Genomic DNA, 8,367 nt, shown 5'->3' with positions numbered 1-8,367 from the left:
GAATGATCTCCAGAGTGATTTCTTGGAATGTATCATCTGTGATCCTCAGCATTGAACTATTCATGTCTGTATAATTAATGGTGTCAATAGCCAAAATTTGCCATGGCGGCGCTCTACTTCCTGTCTGTGTGTACCTTGAGGGAATACGTGGTATAGGTTACTCAGTTAATCATATGCACTGCTGCTTTCCTCGATGTCCGAACAATACAAAACATATCCTTGATTTACACTTCTAGAGAAGACCAAGGACAAGGTACAATCCTCTTATACGTAAGAAACAGTACAATGTGTCGATGAAGTGATGATACCCCCTATTTGAGCGAGGGTGCTTTATTCTCAATCTCCTATTTGCAGTCTGGAATGTCCTATTACGGTTGACTATATACGTAATATTAACATATATAGTCTATATTATGAATAATGAAACTTTTGAGTCTACATCTATGACGTAAACTGTAGTACTTGAAAAGGGTTAGCAAATTAACATCTATTTGAACAAGTGACAATATGGAATGACTACTTCATGGCCAAAGAGGCCATTACAGAAATGCAACCATCGATACACTGCACATCTTCTTCATTTTTTGTCTTTCTTGATCAAATCTGCTCCCTTTTCACCAATCATTATTGTAGGTGCATTTGTATTTCCTGACGTCAAATGCGGCATGATGGCGGCATCAATGACACGGACGTTGTCTATACCACGAACTCTGTAGCGAAAAGAAAATGTTAGAAATTATATCAGCCTAGCACAACTGATAATTTTTGCATATTCAATTGATAAATATTTTACAGCATCACAACTTCACATCACCTGACGACATTTCTTAGATTAACGATACAAAATAAAAATCTACCTACCTGCAACATCTAATTTTCCAAATTACATAGTTAGAAGCAATTCCAGTGTCCTTTCACAGCGAGAGTATAATTGATTACAGCGTCTTGTTATGTTTAGACAGAGTGTCATTTAAGACAAGCTGAACTGAAAATGTATTCACTTCTGCATTTAATATACTGAAACCTAATAGCCCTGTAAAACCCTAATCTTTATTCACTAATTACTCTAGACTTGTAATACACACTTAGAAGTGTATCTAACCAATTCCAGCTGGGCCTTGGGTAAATATTTTGAATTATAACCAAGTCACAAATATCATGCTGTATGTATACTATTTTTTAACGTTCCCAAAATTGAGTGTAGTGTTGTCAGACGTGGCGTCCTTACAAAACATCGGGTATTGCATGACAGACAGGTGAATTATGTATACTAATTATACATCATTATAAAATTGTGAACGTTGGGGTGAACAACTACAAAGGAAATGAGGGTGTCTTGGTGCTTTACTCACGAGACATAATCTTTTTATACACGTCACAGAGGGAGAAAGTCAAATACAAATCAAACAATTATTATCGCGGTAGTGCACATAGAAGTTTATTTAACAAGATAACCCAGCATAATTATGAATATCATCATATTACCTTTCCTTTATTCCAGCTAGAACAATGGTCTTTCATTGCTAGACATGCATTCTTCTGAGGAACAGTCTGCCAACAAATACAGGAGATTTTGTATTAGTACCATGCATTAGCTTTCGGTGTGTACAACTAAATTTATACGAAACAAAATGTACATGTAATTATAGATATTAATTTGATTCCTTACAACACACTTAGGGAACTCTACCTAACCCTAATAAGTACATAAATCGAATATCTTTTGTATGTGTTGCGAATGGTTGCGAACTTATACATTGTATTTAACACAATAATTTATAATTACGCTTTCTTCTTTCAGCTCTGTCAATCAACGTTACACGTCAATCAATCAATTAATCAACCAACCAACCAACCAATCAAGCAAGCAAGCAATCAATCAATCAATCAATCAATCAATAAGACATATCGATCGACAATCAATCTATCTATCAATCAATCAATCAATCAATCAATCAGACACAGTCAGTCAGTCAGTCAGTCAGTCAATCAGTCATCCAGCCATGATTCTCATGATACAATAGAAGGGCTTTCTTGCATAGGCTGTGTGAAAAGTGACATACTTTACTTATATACATTTACACCTATGTCTGTTGATATAACAATTCAGTTTTGGCATTCATTGATACATGTATGTAATAGCCCACGTACAGAATATGGGACTTGATTCGAACATTTTCTGCGACAGCCTATGTAACAAGCCTTTTCCGAGTACGCAAGGAAAGTGTTGTTTGCACGCCAATAATAAAAAAATATCAGGCTCAGCAATTAGATATTAGCGATCGAGCAACATTTTTCACATCTCTTTGACGACACAACTTTTCACTCTGATTAGCAACAATCATATTTTCATATTTTCAATGTACGTACTCCGCCACATTGCATCTGTTGAGTGTAGGTAAAAGTAGGATCCTTTGAATCAAGTATTCGACATTATGGACATTTCTCGGGTTTCTTGACTTTTGGTCATCCCAATGGGGATTATTGTAGTCCAAGCAGTGGCATATATTTCTATTGGGGGAAAGCAGCATAACCATGATCTCTAATGGGTAGGAATGGGATGGGACACCCTCTCCCATTGTGAACACTTTTTTGAAGATAAGGACATGTAGAAAGCCATGGAAGGCATAGAATGTCAAACCATGCGCAAGATTGAAAGCCATAGATACTCATCATATATTGTCTTCAACACCACGTTTTACTATCAGTACATTATTATATGGCTATACTGTCTACATATTAACCTATAAAGACACATTCGCTATCGTAAGTATATGAAATGAACAGTTTTGCAAACGTGAGACAGACAGACGGACGGAAGGACGGACGGACGGGCGGGCGGGCGGGCGGGCGGGCGGGCGGACGGACGGACGGACGGACGGACGGACGGACGGACGGACGGACGGACGGACGGACGGACGGACGGACGGACGGACGGACAGACAGACAGACAGACAGACAGACAGACAGACAGACAGACAGACAGACAGACAGACAGACAGACAGACAGACAGACAGACAGACAGACAGACAGACAGACAGACAGACAGACAGACAGACAGAGACATCCCCCTCCTTCGCATCCTCATTTTGTTCTTGTCCCTTCTTTTCCTCCTCGGCCCCCTGCCATAAATTCTGCTCATACCTAATGTTCTCAAATTTATACCATATACTAACCAAGTACTTCCAGTCCACATTAGAACCTATCAGACTAAAACATTCCAAAGGTACACTGATACTAGGTTCCGTATCCTCAGGACCAGCTTCAATCAACAAAACGCTTGTGTTTTCATCTTCAGATAGTCGATTTGCTACAACACAGCCAGCACTACCAGCACCAACAACATAGTCAAACACGTCTGCCATTGTACCTTTTCTTGATGAAACATTTGCTACTTAAAATCGTTTGTCAGGAGACCTTCCGTTTCCGGAAGGTTAAACCCCGTATGACCTTTGTGATTTGCATTGGGACCATTTCAACATCAGAATGGTTGAAGTGGAATTAATAGTGGATCATTGACTACACCCTGATTGTCCTGTGTATCCCCTTATGTATAGATCCCATTGAAGCCGATGACATTTAAACATAAATTGCGATAGAACACTTCGTACAGTTTCTGTAATATTAGGCCCCTGAGCTGGCTGTTTCATGTGTATGCCCAAACGTACATGTATATGAGTCGGATTATGACTTGTTAAGCAGGCTCAAGGAAGCATGCGCAGGTGAAGGATACTCTGACTTTTTCCACGTAAAACCGTTTATAAATCACGTGCGGTTGTCGATTTGTTCCATTACATTTAGATATGTTCAGGTTTAACCTAACATTTCTGTATCTCACCGATTTTTTCTTTGAAAAAGAATATTTATTCGAAACGTCGGATTTTACATCTATTTATACGGACTGATTTATAAGTTCCATATGCATTTCTATGTATGTATGTATGTATGTATGTATGTATGTATACAGGGAGACCTAGTAGAGCAAGTATTTGATTTCAAATACTTAGGGGTTTGGCTGGATTCAAAATTGACATTTTCAACACATATTTCCAAAATTTCGGCTAAAATTTCTCTAAAACTTGGTCTACTGTCGAGAATCAAACACTTTTTGCCGATGGGACTTAGGAAGATGATGTTCAATACCTTAGTCCTTCCCCATTTCGATTATGCTGCGAATGTATGGTGTAATACGAATCAAAAGTATTTGAAGACACTTGAGCTCCTCCATAAACGAGCTGGTCGACTGCTACTCGAAGTTCCCCGTGATACTAGTACGGGTTGGGTATATGAAAACTTGGGTTGGGTCAGCCCTCAAATTAGATGGAAGCGCCAACTGGCAACACTCGTCTACAAATCCGTAACGGGCAATGCACCTAGTTACCTCACTGAAATGTTCAATCTTTCCAACCAAATTCATCTTCATAATACAAGACAGGCCAGTAAAGGTAACATATACATCCCTACAGTTAAAACAGAATATGGGAAACGGGCATTTCACTATAGTGGTGCTGTTCTGTGGAACAATCTACCCCTATCCATAAGATCAGCTCCGAACTCATCGATATTTAAAAGACATCTTAAGAATGTAGTCTGGTAATAATGTGGGTGGATGTCTTTTACAGGGCACTCTGCGTCTGTACCTTTTTGTCCTGGTTTGTCCCTTTTGTTTGTTTGTTTTGTTTGTTTTCTGTGTACGTAATCTTGCAACAGGTTCCATTGGGAGAACAGTGCTAATGCACTGAAATGGTGTCTGTATATGAAAGATTAATAAATAAATAAATATAAATGTATGTGTGTGTGTATGTATGTATGTATGTATGTATGTATATATGTATGTGTGTATGTATTATGTATGTATGTGTGTGTGTGTGTGTGTGTGTGTGTGTATGTATGTATGCATGTATGCACATGTCCTGATAACTAAATTCAATCCTGACGTTTCGAATCAATATTTTTTCTCATAAGATTATCAAGCCAAGATATGTAGTAGGTCATCACCTGACTATATATAAATGTTATGTAATAACACGACACACCGAAAGTTCTTATAAACGATAAAATATACTTAATATTTTCAAGACTTTGTAAACATCAGTGTTTCATTTGGTATATTTTCTTGCCAATGTCACTTCTTGTGTACACGGCTTAATAAATGAATAAATAAATATGCGAGGAAAGATCTAAAAGTCTCTCCAAAATGAGTATATGTATGTATGTATGTATGCATGTATGCATGTATGCATGTATGTATGCATGTATGCATGCATGTATGCACGTATGTATATATGCATGCATGCATGCATGCATGTATGTATGTATGCATGTCTGTATGTCTGTATGTATGTATATGCATACGTGTATGTGTATGTGTATATATATATGTTACACCCAATCAGTGAAACTGTCCAATTCATGAAATGTGCATGTACCTTGCCCATTTCATGGCATGGTCAACCTTAAACGAATGAGAGTGTAGATTATGATCTAAAAGGGGCGAAATTAAATTTTGAGGAAAAGAGTTTAGAACTGGTGTGTTGATTATCGAACTCTATCAAAAACACAAGCTACACTGAATTATGACAAAATAAGAATTGTGAAGTGATGAGTTTGTAAATACATGATAACAAGGGACCAGTCAGTTTCTCCAGCCTGGGGGGGGGCGCGGTGGATTCTTAAGTCCGGCCGACAAAAAGTCACTGACCCCACTATCTGTAAAACTAAAAACAGGCTGACCCCCCTATCACTTAATTCTAAAACACCAGGACCCCCCCCCCCGCCTTTTCCATATATAATATTCATAATACTATAAAGGCAATGTAACAAGGCGAACAGGAGAGCTTCTCACAACTTGCTCAACTATAAAGTCACCGTTCACACTCAATTTCACACCGATTTGATTTATTTTCAAGTAACATATAACTTGTGACACCAGCATAAAGTGACACCAGAATAAAGCCAACTCGCCTAAGCAGGTCGTATTTTTGAGAGCAGTGTCACGCTTCAACATTATACACTTATATACATTTTTCTTTTGAATTTTCTTTATATCTTTGTGATGATTAGTTTTGTATGTGTGGCAATTGTTTTTCTGTGTGATTTAAAATAGTCGTAGGGGCTGTCTCAGCAGCTTTTCGGCAAAAAAGCATCACACGTGGTGATTTCGGCAAGAAATCATCTCACACAAAAATAATCGTCACAAAGATGTAAATAAAATATTAAAATTTAAAAAAATTAAAAATCCAAAATGTATAATAAGATAAAACCAAAATATATTCAAAAAGGAAATATATACTTTCAAAAAGGTAGAAACATAAAAAAAATCAGAGAATTGATATAAAATAATGGCCATATTAAAAACATCATACAAGCAATATAAAAAATTGGAAAATAAGATTGTAATTCAAAATGTTCTTTTTGGCCTAATCAGCTTTCCATAGACTAGACTTAAACACTGGTATGTGATTCTGAATTTGCTGAATGCAACTCAGGGACTCGCGTCAACTTCTCTCAAAATCAAAATCAAAGTTAGTAAAATCTCTCCAACCTTATAAACCCTTATGTTTTAAATAATAAAGACATTTTAGTGGTTCAATGTCTTGTTTTCAAGGAAATGGGCAATATTTTACTAGGATTTTAGGATCGGCAGCGGCCATATTTGATTCTACAAGATTTAATTTTGAAACCCGTTTGATCTCTTTTTTAAAAAAAAGTATATGTTGGCCCCTAATTGACAATATGTTTGATTTGTACTGAACAAAGTAACAGAAAATTTGTGAAACAGTTTATTTCTGAGATGTTCACCACTTTAAAATGACTCATAGATGACGTTTATAAAAAGTCTAAATTTAAGCAATTTTTTAAATCCCCATTCTTCTTATAGCCTTTATTAAACTGCATTCCTTTCTTTGCATGATTAGTCTGTGATTTTCTCTTCCTTGTATTTGAATTCGTCGTCCTAAGGAATGGTAAAGACAAAATTAAAGATATTTAAGTATCTCGGAGTGGATAAATTCACGTCAAAGTTTTCACCAAATATGTTACTTACTCTAATTGTACATCACCAGAAGTAAATTCCTTGCAATAAATATGTATATATAGTATATACAAGTACATTGATTTCATAGAAATATAAGTCAATCATGTATTGCCTGTCTATTACTTCGACGGCTGTCATGCAGCAACTATTTGCCGAGACTGAAAGCCGAAGGAAATAGTTGCAACATGACAGCAGGAGAAGTAATATGACATCTACCAGTGCCCGAATAAGGCCAGGCAATACGTCTTTTATAACACATGACATTCCCAGACATGCATTCTTTCCAGAGTGAAAGAAAATCACCGGTAGGACTAATCTCGTCCTAATGTAATGGTGCCCTGGGGAAGATACAAAACAAATATTGCCCTCTATGCAAACTTAGGTCAATAGTCCATACCACGTGACACGGTCTAAGCCAATCATTGAAGGATATATAAAAACGATGTGTTATAACATAATATAAGATGTGGGTAGAAGAATTAAAAATCATAGATTCAAAGAATACCATTTACCTCTACTGCTAGCTCCATATACTATAACATGCAATGCATAATTTGTCAACTCCATGCAGGTTGCTATCTTACTAATACAGTCTCCATAAAGGAATCTGTCAATTTATAGTGTTTTCCTTTCGATAGTAGTACAGCACTTTGGTTCCCCCATCCCCCCCCCCCCTTTCAGGGTTATCTAGATGATAAATAGTTCTCCATACATAAGCCAGGTCGTTCTATGTCATGACTTTCGCTTCTATATCATTCATTCTGCGGTGCCTGATGCATACGTCAAAACATTCCAAATCGCCATTATTTCCGACTTTTCATAAATTATGCTTCCTAAGATACACTTACAGTATTCAATATTTTCTCCATTCAGCTTACAAAATACTCATGACCTCAGGTTTTTGACACCACTCTATCAACTGGTAGTGACAATGCCTTTAAGGTAACTCATGTTTCCTTGGCTAAACAAAGATTAATATTGGGGCATAACATCTAAATACTCGTCGCCATGACATATCCAGAGAAAAATAATAGCTGATTCAGGATTACTTCATGATCATGACCTTTGTCACATGGTTAGCAACCGTTGCTAGGCGGTCTCGCGAGATCTCGCCACTACCGGAATATCTCTTATTGATTGAGGTGTGATATCATTTCGTGTTTGTTATAATTTCACAACTGTAAGTTATAGAATTAATACCTCAATGGGTACTGATGCATCGTACGCCATGATAAATCCTCCCCTGACCATGTTGAGATAATTCTGGTCTTCTTTTTGTGCCCTCTCCTTGATGCACTTTGTAGTTGAAACATCCCGGTACAGCATGTAC

General features: G+C 37.1%; 1 protein-coding gene across 5 annotated transcripts in view; it reads right to left on the bottom strand.

The window, feature by feature from the left end:
* Positions 1-5,893: 5,893 nt before the first annotated feature.
* Positions 5,894-8,367, bottom strand: part of LOC144447299 (HHIP-like protein 2) — a 12,472-nt gene continuing 9,998 nt past the window's right edge. For all 5 annotated transcript variants that reach the window (XM_078137222.1, XM_078137224.1, XM_078137223.1 and 2 more), the window contains 2 exons: positions 8,238-8,367; positions 5,894-6,956 (listed from right to left, as the gene is read on the bottom strand). The exon at positions 8,238-8,367 is cut by the window's right edge and continues 73 nt beyond it. The gene's annotated coding sequence lies outside the window, so the exon portion shown is untranslated. The remainder of the gene's footprint in view (positions 6,957-8,237) is intronic.

This window comes from Glandiceps talaboti, chromosome 16, assembly GCF_964340395.1.
Source record: "Glandiceps talaboti chromosome 16, keGlaTala1.1, whole genome shotgun sequence".
Lineage (NCBI taxonomy): Eukaryota > Metazoa > Hemichordata > Enteropneusta > Spengelidae > Glandiceps > Glandiceps talaboti.
This window is presented reverse-complemented; position numbering and strand designations above follow the sequence as displayed.